This window comes from Lepisosteus oculatus, chromosome 14, assembly GCF_040954835.1.
Source record: "Lepisosteus oculatus isolate fLepOcu1 chromosome 14, fLepOcu1.hap2, whole genome shotgun sequence".
Classification (NCBI taxonomy): Eukaryota; Metazoa; Chordata; class Actinopteri; order Semionotiformes; family Lepisosteidae; genus Lepisosteus; species Lepisosteus oculatus.
Window position 1 is genome coordinate 40,200,890 of NC_090709.1, and position 14,715 is coordinate 40,215,604.

At 46.8% G+C, this 14,715-nt stretch overlaps 1 long non-coding RNA gene across 4 annotated transcripts; it reads right to left on the reverse strand.

The window, feature by feature from the left end:
* Positions 1-8,787: 8,787 nt before the first annotated feature.
* LOC138243082 (uncharacterized) lies at positions 8,788-13,704 on the reverse strand. 4 transcript variants are annotated; one of them, XR_011191938.1, is made up of 5 exons: positions 13,049-13,704; positions 10,888-11,038; positions 10,658-10,794; positions 10,403-10,550; positions 8,788-9,808 (listed from the first exon to the last, which is right to left on the reverse strand). It is a non-coding gene; the product is annotated as an uncharacterized lncRNA (long non-coding RNA). The 4 variants fall into 4 exon arrangements; XR_011191939.1 differs by having other exon boundaries at positions 10,888-11,016; positions 13,049-13,699; XR_011191941.1 differs by lacking the exon at positions 13,049-13,704 and adding an exon at positions 11,294-13,035.
* Positions 13,705-14,715: the final 1,011 nt, after the last annotated feature.

Below are 14,715 nucleotides of genomic sequence, written 5' to 3' on the forward strand. Positions count from 1 at the left end.
AGCCCTTTAGACATGAATTGGTGACTGAGGAGTCTTCAATCTGAAACAGGTAGGAGGTTATACTGACAGAAGACAGAGCAGCCTCTGCCCTCAGGAAACCCCCAGACTCACCTCCTTACCCATGGCTCAGTTTGGGTCCTGGACCAGGGGTTTCACCTCTTTACTCTTGAGCAGTGAGGAGCTCCAGCTCTCCCCCTGTCTCTCGTGAGCACAGGCAGCAGCTGGATTAATATCCTCCCTCACACCTCGACTTACTGACCACAGGCACAGGGTAGGCAGCTCTCTTGACCTTCAGCTACAGGGGGAGTATGTTTGTGCACAACTCAGGATGACAGAGGCCACATTTCCCAAACATGACCTACTTCCTGTGAAGCCCGCCCGCCCGCCCGCGCGCCCACACACACACCTCACCCCACCCCAGCTTACCTCTGTTATTCAGGATACGGCAGCTCTGAACTTGAGGGAGAGGCTCAGCGCGGTGTAACAGAATACGAAACAGTTCAGCACCAGATTGGGTCCATCTTTAAGTACTGGAGCTCACTAGAGGAAGAACATCAACGCCTGCCTTCAGCTGTGACAGCAGCAGACTGGTGTGTGGGCATGTGGGGAGGTTACACCAACACTAGTCAGAGCTCAGGACGCAGGTCAACCATTTTTAAAAGAGAACAGGTCAGAGACAGGAGTGCTACAATACAGTACAGGTGAGAGTCCACCTTCAGGTACACAACAGTGCACTGAATAGGACAGTGGAGTACAGGGGAGCTGTTGGCCTCCTGGGGCAAGTACTACAGTCCACAACTTTGGCTCTTAAAACACAATAGAGATAACAGTTCACATGATCGACAAGGCTAAAGGTTACAGTACTATATTAGTAACACTGTTTTAACTACACATAGTACAGTGGATTAGTGGACAGAGGGCCCAGGGTTCATACACAGTACAAGTGACAGCTCAGTACAATAGTCCACATTCACCAGTACAGGACACAGATCTGACTCTTACACTAGAGTACAGGTGACCATTTAGTACACAGGTCCACTTATTATAGTGCAGTATAGGGCTTATGACTATATTACAACAGAATACAGGTGACAAGTCAGGGTATTACACTAGATCACAGGTGATAGTTTGGCACACTGCTCTAATTACATTGTTGTACAACAGGGAGCTGGGTATTATATCATACTTGTGACAGTTCACATCACCATACAATACTACACAGAGGTCTAGCTATTATAACAAGATAAGTAACATTTAACATAACAGCACAGTACCCATGTCTGAGTATTACACTAGAGTACAGGTAACAGTTTGGTACACTGAACACGTTATTACATTATAGTACAGTACCCATGGCTGGGTATTACAGCACCATACAGGTGACAGTTGACATCACAGTACAAGAGAGATCAGGATCTCACACTAGATTACAGGTGACAGTTTGGCACACTGCTCTAATTACACCATCATACAGCACAGAGGGCATTACAAGTGACAGTTTACATCACCATACAGTACAGGTCTAGGTATTACTACAATATAGGTAACAGTTAACAGGAGAGTACAGTACACAGGACTGAGTATTACACTAGAGCACAGGTGACAGTTTGACACTGCTGTGTTTATTACACTGTCATACAGCTGGGTGATACAACAATACAAGTGACCATTCACATCCCCATACAACACACAGGGCTGAGTAATACAACAATACAGGAAACATTTAACATGACAACAGCATACGCATGTCTGACTATTAGCACAGGTGAGTGGTACAGTGAACTGGTTATTACATTATAGGACAGTACACATGGGTGGGTATTACAACACCATACAGTTGACAAGTCAGGGAATTACAATAGATTACAGGTGATAGTTTGGTACACCAAACAGGTTATTACATTGTAAATCAGTACACATGGCAGGATATTACAAAACACTACAGGTGACAACAGTACAGTAGACAAGTCAGGGTATGACACTAGAGCACAGGGGACTGTTTCAGACTCAAGTCTGAATGTTACACTGAAATACAGAACAGAGGGTGACTGTTACAACAGTGTACAAGCACAGTTCAGTACAGCAGTCCATGTATTACAGCACAGTACGCCACACAGGACTGAGTATGACAACAGTACAGGTGACAGTTCAACACACTCGGCTCAGTCTTACAACAGTACAGGACACAGGGCTGAGCATTGGCACAGTACAGCTCATCACACAGATCTGAGTATTAAAACACTGCCGGTGAAGGTTCAACAAGCAGTTGTGTCACAGAATTAATATCTAGTACAAGTGAGTTCAGCACAGTCCAGGTAAGAGGGGAGCACACATTTGAGTAATTATAATCATAATCAAGTGAGAGTAAAGCACACAGGTGTGTCATTGAGTACTGAAACTGAGTAAAGGTGAGTGTAGCACACAGACTCAAGTATTAAAGTAACTTACCGCTGAAGGTTCACTCTACATCCATGTCACTGTGTATTAAAGCTCAGTTACAAGTACGAGTTCAGCCACACTATTAGAGTACAGTCCACCTGTTTAAATAGAAGAGATGAGAGTTCAGCACCCTGGCATGAGTATTATAAAGATCACTGCAGGTCAAAAGGTCAGCATACTGGTTTAACACTGAGGATTCAAGTCAAGTTCATCGTCATTATACTCATACAGGTATGTGGGACAACAAAATACTATCGAGCTTGTGCTCAGATGATAAGTAGCAAAAAGAAAACCAAATACAATACAATTATATAATAAAAGACAACAGGCAATGTGCAAAAACATGCATCAACAGAATGGAATAAAGGATAGAAATGTGGAGTGAGCTTTTTGACATGGAAGGTAGGGGTAGATTTCAATGTGTGTTTGAGTTTGTGGTAAGAGAAGGCACTGTGGGGTTCAGATCGTAGGCGAGAGAGGCTGGGAGTTGAATAGTTTGATAGTGCAGGGGTAAAAACCGTCTCCGAGTCTGGTAGCCCGGGCCCGAATGTTCCGGTACCGTTGTCCAGGTGGTAGAGGGTCATGCAGGCTGGAGCTGGGGTGGGTGGGGTCTTTGATGATGCCTAGAGCTTTCCTCAAGCCCCGTCTGTCATAAATGTCCTGTAGGTCCAATGGTTTTCACCATTGAAGGCCAGTACAAGTGATAGTTCAGTACACAACTCTGAGCAGAGCAAAATAGTACCAGTCTGCTGTGAGTTCACATCTCTATTACAACACAGTACAGGTTACAGTTCATCACACAGGGCTGAGTACCCTAATAGGACAGTTGCTAGTTTAGCATAAACATCTGGGTATTAAAACACTGCAGGTGAAGGTTCAACAGACAGTTGTGTCACTGAGTATTAAATTTCAGTACAAGCGAGAGATGAGCACACTGCTTGAAGTAGTTTAGTACAGTCCGGGGGAGAGCTGAACACAGATTTGAGTATTAAAGCACAGAAAAGGCTAGAGTTTAGTGTACGGGTCTGAGTATTACCACACATTACAGACAAGAATGAAGCATACAGGGTTTTGTATTAAAGCTCACTGCAGATGAGAGTTCAGAACTCAGGTTTCAGAATTAAAACAGAAAAAAGTACCAGTTATATTTAGTACAGTCCAGGTGAGAGCTGACCACACAGATCTGAGTATTAAAACATTAAATTAAAAATGGTGAAAAAGTAAATTATACAGGTGTGTCACTGAGTATTAAAACCTAGTAAAAGGTAAGAGTGTAGCACACAGATTTGAGTATTAAAGAACACTGCAGGTGAAAGTTCACCATACTGGGTCACTGAGTATTGAAGCGCAGTACAATCAAGAGTTCACTACAAGGTTCAGCATAGAGGCATGTCAGTGAATATTGAAGTTCAGTACAGGTGAGAGTTCAGCACAAGTCTGAGCATTACAACAGTACAGTTCATCACACAGGGCTGAGTACTCTAATAGTACAGTTGACAGCTCAGCACACAGCCTTGAGTATTCCAGTTCAGTACAAGGGAGAGTTCAGCACACTGGTTTAAGTAGTTTAGTACAGTCCAGGTGAGGGTTTTCTCCACAGATGTGAGTGTTAAAATTAAGCTATAAAAAGGTGAGATTAAAGCACACAGGTGTGTCAGTAAGTATTAAGTCTCACTGAGTAGCACACAGATTTGAGTATTGAAATACACTACAGATGAAGGTTCAGTATACACAGCACTGAATATTAAAGCTCACTTACAAGTTAGGGATTAGTACACTGGTTTAAAGTATTTTACTGCAGTTTGAGAATTAAAGCACAGTAAAGGTGAGTTTTGCACTCGTGTGTCAATGGGAGAACTAGATTAAGTACAAGTTCAGCACCCAGGTTTCAGTATTACAGCACAGTCCACAGGATAGCTCAGCACACAGGTCTGTCATTGAGAATTAAAGCTCAGGACAGGAGAGAGTTACTTACACAAGTGTGAGGATTACCAGTATTAACGATCAGTGCAGATGGGAGTACAGTACACAGGTTTGGGTGTTCAAGTATTATATAGGAAAGACTTCAGCACACTGGTCTATTTCATTGAGTAACAAAGCTCAGTACATTGAAAGTTCAACACAGACGTGTCAGTGTATTAAGGTACAATAGTCTTGAGAACTGAGTACACCATTGTCAGTACTCCACTCCCTACAGTACAGCCACTGATAACCATGATCAGAACAGTCCATCTGAGCAAAGTACCTCACTCTGGGGTACAAGACTGTGTCCCCCTCTGGAATCAAACCTGCAACCCACAGTCAAAAAGCCCTGTTTAATACTGCAGAAGTGTAGTGTTTTACAGAGGACAGGCAGCTGGACAGAGAGAGACACACAGCTCAAGAGATGTCCCAGAGACCGACACAAGGAGGAAGAGAAAGACAGGAAAGAGCTTCTCACCTCCATCCCAACTCCCAGCCATTCCCATCTTCCCATTGGCAGCCTCTAGATAACCTGGAAAAATAAGGAAAAGACAGTCCAAAGTCAATCCCAACACCTTATCCATACCCATCGAGCATCCAAACTCCATTCCCACTGTCTGCCTCAGGACATTCTGGAAAACTACAGAAATGATCACAGGACAGAGCATCAGCCTCCATCCACACAGGTCTCCCTGCTGTCTGCCCCTGCATTGGAGTCCATCTTGACCTTTTACCCCTGGTATTTTGGTGTTTGAGCTCAGAGAGCAGGAGACGCTGCTGGAGCCAGGAGAGCCCATCAACCCCATTCTGTCTTCCTCATCCACACTGGTCTTCCCACAGTCAGCCAGTCTTCCACTGTCTGCCTCAGGACATTCTGGAAAACTACAGAAATGAACACAGGACAGAGCATCAACCTCCATCCCAACACTTCATCCACACTGGTCTTCCCACTGACTTTTCTGGACACCCTGGAGAACTAGAGAAAAGAGGAGAGAGCACCCAACCCCCACTCCATCTTCACATCCATACCTTTCTCTCCCCTGTCTTCCTCAGAACATCCTGGAAAATAAGGGAACAAGAACACAGGAGAGGGTTCAATCTTCATACATACCCGTCTTCCCACTGGCAGCCTCTGGCCAGCCTGGAAAATAAGAAAAAAAGAGAGACAGGAGAGACCATCAACCTCCACTCCAACTCCCCTTCCACACCCATCTTCCCAGTGTCAATTTTATGGACATCCTAGAAAACCAGGGAAAATATTCTGGGAGAGAACATCCAACCTCTATTCCAACTCCCAATCATACCCGTCTCTCCACTGTCTGCCCCTTGACATCCTGGAAAATTAGGGAAAAGAAAACAGGAGAGGATTTAAATCTTCATACATACATACCTGTCTTCCCAGTGTCAGCCTCTGAACTTGCTGGAAAACTAGGGAAGATACAGGAGAGGGTTTAAGTTTTCTGGACATCAAGATTAAAAGGAGAGAGCATCCAATCTCTATTCCAACCATACCCATCTTCCCACTGGCCACCTCTGGTCAGCCTGGAAAATACTACAGGAGAGAGTGTTCAGGATCAATCCCAGCACCACATCCACACCTGCCTCTCGACTGTCTGCTTGTGGACATCCTGGAAAATTAGGGGGAAAAGAAGATTCCCACCTCCATTCCAAATCCCCTTCCACCTCCGTCTTCCCACTGTCAATTATTTTGGACATCCTGGAAAATTTGGGAAAAGATTACAGGAGAGGGTAACCAACCTCTATCCCAACTCCCAGCCATACCTGTCTTCCCATTGGCAGCCTCTGGATATTCTGGAAAACTACAGAAATGAACACAGGACAGAGCATCAACCTCCATCCACATTGGTCTTCCCACTGTCTGCCCCTGCATTGGAGTCCATCTTGACCTTTGACCCCTGACATTTTGGTGTTGGAGCTCAGAGAACAGGAGACGCTGGAGACAGGAGAGACCAACAATCCCCATTCTATCTTCCTATCCATACCTGTCTCCCCAGGGTCAGCCACTGGACATCCTGGAAAATTAGGGAAAGGAAAACAGGAGAGAGTTCAGTCTTCATACATACCCGTCTTCCCAGTATCAGCCTCTGGTCAGCCTGGAAAATACGACAGGAGAGAGTTGAGCATCAATCCCAACACCACACCTGCCTCTCGACTGTTTGCTTGTGGACATCCTGGAAAGTTACGGGAAAAAGTTACAGGAGAGGGTAACCAACCTCTATCTCAACTCCCAGCCATACCCATCTTCCCCACTGTCCACCTCTGGTCAGCCTGGAAAATACGACAGGAGAGAGTTCAGAATCAATCCAAACACCACACCTGCCTCTCGACTGTTTGCTTGTGGACATCCTGGAAAATTAGGGAAGAGAAAACAGGAGAGGGTTCAAATCTTCATACATACAGGTCTTCCCAGTGTCAGCCTCCCGACTTACTGGAAAATGGAAGAAACGGGAGGGAGCATCCCACCTCCATCCCAGGACACGCTGCTGTAGGCTGCACAGCTGTGACAGCTGGTTTGTGTGTCTGAGGGCAACAGTCTCTCTGTGCCTGGTCATCTGTCTTCAGCCCAGCGTTCACATGTCACTCAAGAGAGAAAACCTGACCTTAACTATTACAGCTGTACAATAACTACACAACATCACTTGGCACAGAGGAGCTGTGTGGATCCTATCACAACTACAGAGCAGAGGCATGTCTGAGCTCTCTGTTCTAGTCCTGATGGTGGTGTCATACAGATTACATACAGGTGACAAGAACACTGCTTCTATCACTAGTGTTTCTGCTGAAAACAGTAGAACTGCTTCCATTACTAGTACTGCTACTGAAAACAACAATAATACTGCTTCCAATAATAGTGCGGCTAATAAATCTAGTAATAGTATTACTATTAATTCAAGAATAACTACTCCACCAGACTAATATCAATGCTAGTAACTTTATAACAGTTCTCTCACTAGTAGGGTTGTGTTCATGCCCTGAGTGTGACACAGGAGTGACAGGACTAACCTGACCTTGTGCTCGAGCTGGAGGGTGGTGTTGGACTCGGGTTCGAGAGTGTAGTGTCAACAGCACAGTGACCAGGTCCTTCTGAGGGAGAGACAGCAGGAAATCAGGACACAGCCCTGAGGGTCACCCCCTGGAGCCCCGATAGGAGGAGTCCACTGGCTCGCCGCCTGGAGCTCATCTCAAAGGAGCAGCCTGAATCAGGGTCGCCTGCAGCTCTTCGTCATCATGGTCATCCTCACAGGCTCCAGCAGGCAGGAGATCAGGACACCCTGGATGTCTCCCCGAGACGACTCCTGCTCTTTCCCTTCTGAGTCTGTGGATCCAGATTGGTCCGATCAGCACCGATCATGTAAGACCAGCGTCACCTGCGAGGGACAGCCAGTGAAGGAGAGACTCACCTGGTCTGCACTCACCTGCCTGGCGCCTCGTGCCCTTCAGTGCTGATGGGGTACCCTGTCCCCTCCTGTGCTGACCAGTCAAGAACATCCTCTTGTCCTCTAACTGCAGGTCTGGGGGTGCCCTCTCCAGCCTGGTACAGTGTTGCCCCACTTCACCCCTGGCTGCCTGATCCTGTTTCCCAACACGGGGGGCAGCTCCCACATTCCCAGTCCCTCCCCACCTGTCCCACAGCCTCCCTGACCTCTCCCTGCCTGCAGGGTCAGGTTCCTCCTGCAGGAGCTGTGTCTGGTGGGAATAAACAGGCCTGAAGGCAGCCTGTGCTCCACCGAGTCCCGACTGCTCCGGTCCAGAGCTGCTGTTCTGGAGAAACACAGGCGTGTTGTCCACAGGCTCTCTCTCCCCCTTCGGAGGTTCTGACACCCCTGTGTCTCCAGGCACTGGGCTCCTCCTCCTCCTGGTCAGCCCCAGTCCTCAGGGGGGTCCAGGCGCTGGGCACCTCCCAGAGTCGAGGTCCAGGAGGAGTTTCTTCCTGTTGGCTTCTCCCAGATCTTCCAGACTCCTCAGGCCTGAGCCGGGCTGGGAGGAGGGAACCTTCCCTGAGATCCTGGAGCCCGACGTCCAGACGAGACGACCGGAGAGATGGAGCCGATAGGGGAGGATGAGGGCGTCAGGGCTCCTGGTGTCCGACTGGGAGAGAGCTCCGATGTTGGGGCGTCTGTCCTCCCTCTTGACTTTTCCAGGGTTCCACAAAGATCATGGTTGAGGATGTTCAGTGTCACACAGGAATGTTCTTTGGCTTCAACTGTCTGGTACCCCACTCCCTCCAGCTCTCACCTGGCTGGTACCCCACTCCTCTCACCATTACAGTGAGCACAGAGAGACCCACTGGTTTAGTGACTCACCAATCCAGTGAATGCCCAGCACAGTGACTATAATACAATTATTAATGAAATAGACTGACTATTTGTGTGCAGACATTTATTACAGTGAACACTCAGTACAAACCACAGTGAATACAAGGTATAGTGAATGAATCATTATGTATTACAGTGACAGGCCACTACAGTAAATCTTTTACAGTGATTACTTAGCATAGTGACCAATCCCAGTGACACTACCCCCACTCCCCTCGTCATCCCAGTGAATACCCAGAACAGTGACTATGTAGTACAATAATCATTCACAAAACAGAGGGACCGTTTTTGTGTGCAGCCATTTCTGTGAACACCCAGCAGAGTGAAGAGACAGTTATTCCTAAAAGACAGTGACTGGTTTAGTGTCCAACATTTAATAAAATAATTAATAAGCAAAGACACGAACAAGCGTAGTGACTTACCATTTCAGGGAATATCTTGTAAACCATTACTGTGAATTTCCAACACAAAGTTATCTGTGACAGTGAACACCCGGTACAGGGCCTATCAGTCACAGAGAATAATCATCACGCCGCTTATCTGTTACACTGAATACTCAGTACCAACCACAGTGAATACAAAGTATAGTGATTAAGTAATTATCTATTACAACAAATACCAATCACACTGACAGGCCACTACAGTGAATACCTGTTAGGGATTACTTAGTACTGTGACTACCAATCCCAGTGACTAACCAGTACAGTGAATAAAAGTCAATATTCGGGACAAAGACTGGGCTGTGACTAAACATTGCAATGACTAAGCAGTAAACTCACTATGCAACACAAAATATTCAGGAAAGAGCGACTGGTTTAGTGACTAAGAATCCCAGTGCATTCCCAGCATGGGAAATAGGCCAATGAACTAATTATTCAGGAAACAGACTGAAGAGACTGTCTGGTTTAGTGGTTAACAAGTACAGAGAATATCCAGAAAAGGAGTCCTTGTTAATTCTGTCAGGTTTTCAGTTGTTTTGGTACAAAGCAGTCCCTTCATTAAGCGACTCCTGCAGACTTCCGCTGATCTGGTCCGAACGTCCGTCTGTGTTTTCCAGGGAATCTCGTGGGCTTGTGAGGAGGATCGGAGATGAACGACCATAACAAAAAGCTTTATTTACATATTCATACTTGGTCAGATATTAGGATTAACATCATATGGTCAAAAGTCATTTCTATACTGTCGAAGCTCAAATCTACGTCCAGAATAAACCGGACACTGAAGTAGTTCTCAGCCCTGTCTAACTGCATTTTTGACAAATCTTTCATTTAAACTGAAACAAGACAGACGTCATTAACACTGTCAGTGACAAGACCTGCTTCCACTGTGCCCCAGAGCTCAAGGGTATCAGACAGTCATCACTTCCACATCCAAACTCACAACCTTCTTTGAAATACAGGTCAGGTGCAACCCTGCATCTCTAGACCGTATACATACAGGACAGGTGCGTCTCTAGACCGTATACATACAGAACAGGTGCGTCTCTAGACCATGTGCCTCTAGACTGTATAAACACAGGTCAGGTGTGTCTCTAGACCATGTGCCTCTAGACTGTATAAACACAGGTCAGGTGTGTCTCTAGACCATGTGCCTCTAGACTGTATAAACACAGGTCAGGTGTGTCTCTAGATTATATACATACAGGACAGGTGCGTCTCTCTCACCTCTCTCTCCTGCTCCGTGACTGAGCCAGTGGAGACACATGCAGAAGGAGAGCAGAGAACAGGGTGAAGATCAGACTCACTCGTGCTGCGATCTCCTGTCAGGCTGGGCAGGGCTCAGGGTTCAAGTCAGGGGTAGGCTCTTCCTTTCCTGTAAAACACAAGTAGGAAGATCAGACAGCCTGCAGCACCAGTCAAGTCCCTTCCAGTGGTCAGAGGGATCATTCTCTGCTGTATAGGGTTTTTATAAGCCATTACCCCCACAGACGGGGTCTGCTTTCTCAAGCAGGTGGTCTCGTCTCGGAGTTTGAGGTCACAGGGCAGGGTGACTGCGTCCCCGAGTCGGACTGCTCTGAGCTTGGCTCCTCCAGAGACGACCGCCCACACAGCAGCGCCTGCAGAGACAATATAAAGACGACAGAAAATCACATCGCATGACCCCACACATCACCCTGAACCACACACAGAGAACAAACTCCATTCTCTACCTGGCTGATCCAGGATCCCAGCTGTGCCTGGTCAGGACAGAGGTGGGACACTCCTGAGAGAGATCACCCTGATCTCACGGACTCCATCAGGGAGCAGGACTTCCAGACTGTGTCCCTGTATGAGCGAACCTGCGGGACACGTCCAGCATCTCTATTGAGAAACAGGACAGCTCAGAGTTTTAAACCAACACCTGGAGACTCCACTGAGTAACACATGATACTCATGGCAAAAAAATCCTTTGAGCAATCTTCTGTAGTGGCCTCTGTAGTTCAAATATCAGAGAGTACAGTGTTGCCCTACAGTTTTACCCCATTTCACCCCTGGCTGCCTGATCCTGTTTCCCCAACACGGGGGGCAGCTCCCACATTCCCAGTCCCTCCCCACCTGTCCTACAGCCTCCCTGACCTCTCCCTGCCTGCAGGGTCAGGTTCCTCCTGCAGGAGCTGTGTCTGGTGGGAATAAACAGGCCTGAAGGCAGCCTGTGCTCCACCGAGTCCCGACTGCTCCGGTCCAGAGCTGCTGTTCTGGAGACCCGTCCTGGAGAAACACAGGCCTGTTGTCCACAGGCTCTCTCTCCCCCTTGTTCCGTAGTTCTGATGACAACCCTGGGCTCCTCCTGGTCAGCCTGAGTCTCCAGAGGGTCCAGGCTCTTCCTCCTCTTCCTGGTCAGCCCGAGTCTTTGGGGGGGGTCCAGGCACTGGGCTCCTCCCAGAGTTGAGGTCCAGGAGGAGTTTCTTCCTGTTGGCTTCTCCCAGATCTTCCGGACTGCTCCGGATGGGAGGGAGACACAGCCGGAACACCGGAGCAGGAGGTCAACATCTCAGCTCCAGTTCCCAAGACTGAGGCGGGTTCACTCCTCCGGGCTCCTCTCCTTCATCAACCCCTCAGCCCCCATTTCAGATAACTCACTACCCCAGTTACTTTACCCAGGGGGCACTTTGGGGTTTCAGTGAGAAGCCAACGAGCTCTGCTCCCCGGATCTGGGGGGACACGCCTGCGTCACACTCACCGGGGACAAGGCTGAGAGAATCACACTGCACCTGTGCAGGGCTGACAGAGCTCTCCTCGAGTAACTAAGAGCTGGGAGTGATACTCACAAGCACAGACAAGATGGCTTCTCCCTTTCGCAGCCTGAAACTGCAGAGTGTGCTGAACCAGACTTCAATGATCTCCAAGCATTGAGCGACTCACAAAAAGCTCAGAAGGGGACATGCACATTTGACACTTGCATCTCTTGCAAAGTTTTTTAAATAAGTTGTAAATGTGTTAATAGAAATGGTTTAAAACTAAGATGTTTCATATAAACCATTACAGTACAACATCTCCTAATCTTAGTTCAGGTGGGGAGCTGCATCAGCATGCCTAGTCTGCAAAGGAACAAGTAATTATTATTCCCTGCTAAAAGAGAAGAAAACAACGTTTCAGCTGTGAAGCCTCCTTCAGGGGATCTCCTCATCTTTAATATTTCCATATACTTTTTTAAGTTCATAAAATTAGACAATCTCATCTCCCACTTTCTTTGGGTGGGATCTTTACCTAAATCAGAACTGAGCCATTAGATAAGAAGAGTTATGCAGTTTGTAACGAAGAAGTATGAATATTGACGTTACTGCCGTTAACTAGGGGAACAGACACAGGCCTGCAGGGTTGAAGTCAGCTCACAGGACTAACCCCCGCTATATTAAGGCGACTAATCAATGTCTCGCATCCAAAAAACACAAATATTTCTCACTTGTCCCAGGAGAGTGGCATAGTTCCGGGGAGCTCAAAAGGTTCATTAAACAGAATTATCAAGTGTCTGGAGTCAGCCAGAAAAGCTCCTCATTAAAATCACGGAGCTCTAAACTGGAAACAAAGGTCTTCAGTGCACAGAGAATAATAATTATAATTAATAAGTGCTTAACACTTATATAGCGCTTTTCTGGAAACTAGAAACTTTTCTGGACACTCCCCCCAGAGCGCTTTACAGGTAATGGGGACTCCCCTCCACCACAACTAATGTGCAGAACATTTATTAATTAAAAACAGGATATTTTATCATTACCAGCACGCACAGTCACACCCCTGAAACGTGTACTAAGCTATTTCAGACGCTTTTTGGAAGCGGACGTGTCGGTGCTGCTCTAGAGAGGCTCGGTCAGCGTGTGTCCGGATACTCACCGCTCACGCCGGGTCAGCCGCCCGTCCGCCGGAAACTCGCCCATTTCAAAGCCCACAGCGAGGTCGAGTGACCCGGAATATCGGTTGAGCATGAGACTCTGGTTATGATCTTCACCTATCTTAGAAAACGGCAGCAGCGAAGAGACAGAACAAATTTCGCCGCTACCGCAAAACAGCAAACGCACCTGCTACATTCCAAACGAAGGAACAACATCCGGCGCTCTTTTATGACGTCAGGAAGGCTCGTCGCTAACAAGGGGGGCGGGTCCAGGTGATATTCCTGGGCCTGATTGGACAGATGTGGATTACGTACCTAAGGCGGTGCCAGCGCATGTGACTTTCATCAAAACAATACTGGCTTGTATCTCTTGTAATTGACTTACACTGGCACGTTATTGTAGACACAAAGTGAAACGATCTGGGAAGAGTCCTGTTTGAACTGTTCGAAGTAGATGCAAAGGCGTGTTTACAGACTTACAGATTTCGAAATGTAAAAACATGAAAGCTGAGCGGACCTTATCTTTATTTGCTGTTTAAACTTTTTTATAGTGTGTATTTGCATTGTAATATGTACCCCTGACGATGTAACTGATATGTTATATGCGCTCTTGTTTGTATTCTTTTTCCTCTTGCTTTACTAATAAAAAGTTAAACAAATAAAAATAATAATACATCGTACTGGCTAACTTTAATCTCCGGTAACCCCGTTTATTAATATAACAATACCATAGCACAACTCTCTCTCTCCAATTCACTCTTTCAATTGAAAAGATGCTTTAGGGTCGTAAAAGAGCTTCAGGATTTCCAAATCAAACATACATGCAGATCAGCGCTGCACAACAGGGGGAAATAAAGCAGTAAATATTGTAAAATTGGTGTGTTGATACAGTGTGTCTAATAAGAGTCTGAACAGGCTGTAGTACAGCCCAAAGTCTGTCTCTGTCCTTTACAATGAGATCAGTCAGTATCGGTCAGTACTGTGTCCTGTAGGTCCAGACCTGAGCTCCTCTGTGGTCAGTCAGTATCGGTCAGTACACTGTCCTGCAGGTCCAGAGCCCAGCTCCTCTGTGGTCAGTCAGTATCGGTCAGTACTGTGTCCTGCAGGTCCAGTCAGTATTGGTCAGTAGGGTTTGCTGTGGGCTTGAAGAGACAATTCACTGCTTCATAAAAACATTTCTGTAACACCAGTGAACTGTGTCACGTTCAAGACACAAGACAAACTGGGAGCAGGAACAGTGAAATACTAACCAGACACAAAGACACAAAGGGAATAAACTGTGTTCTTTTTTACTGTGAATATTAATAAAGTGTTTTTACAGGCTGGTGGAAATAGTTGTGGTTGAGAAAATGAGAACTGTGGGTTTGTACATCTCTAGTAGTGTTGTGATCTCATGTATTTTGCACACGGAGAAGAATCGGTCACTCACACACCCCCCCACACCCTCTCTGCTCTCCTCTCAGATCAAACACACAGGTCCTGCAGTCTCGCTGTCAGTGGAAACACTGGGGGGGGGGGAGAGATGAGGTCTCTGTCACCTCTGATGCCCTCACACCTCTCCCCAGCTCTGTGCTCTGCGCAGGTTTAAAACACAGAACTGGGCTCTGTGGTTTTCAGAGTTTGCTGACACCAGCTACAGCTACACTCATGGTCTTAATATAACTCAGGG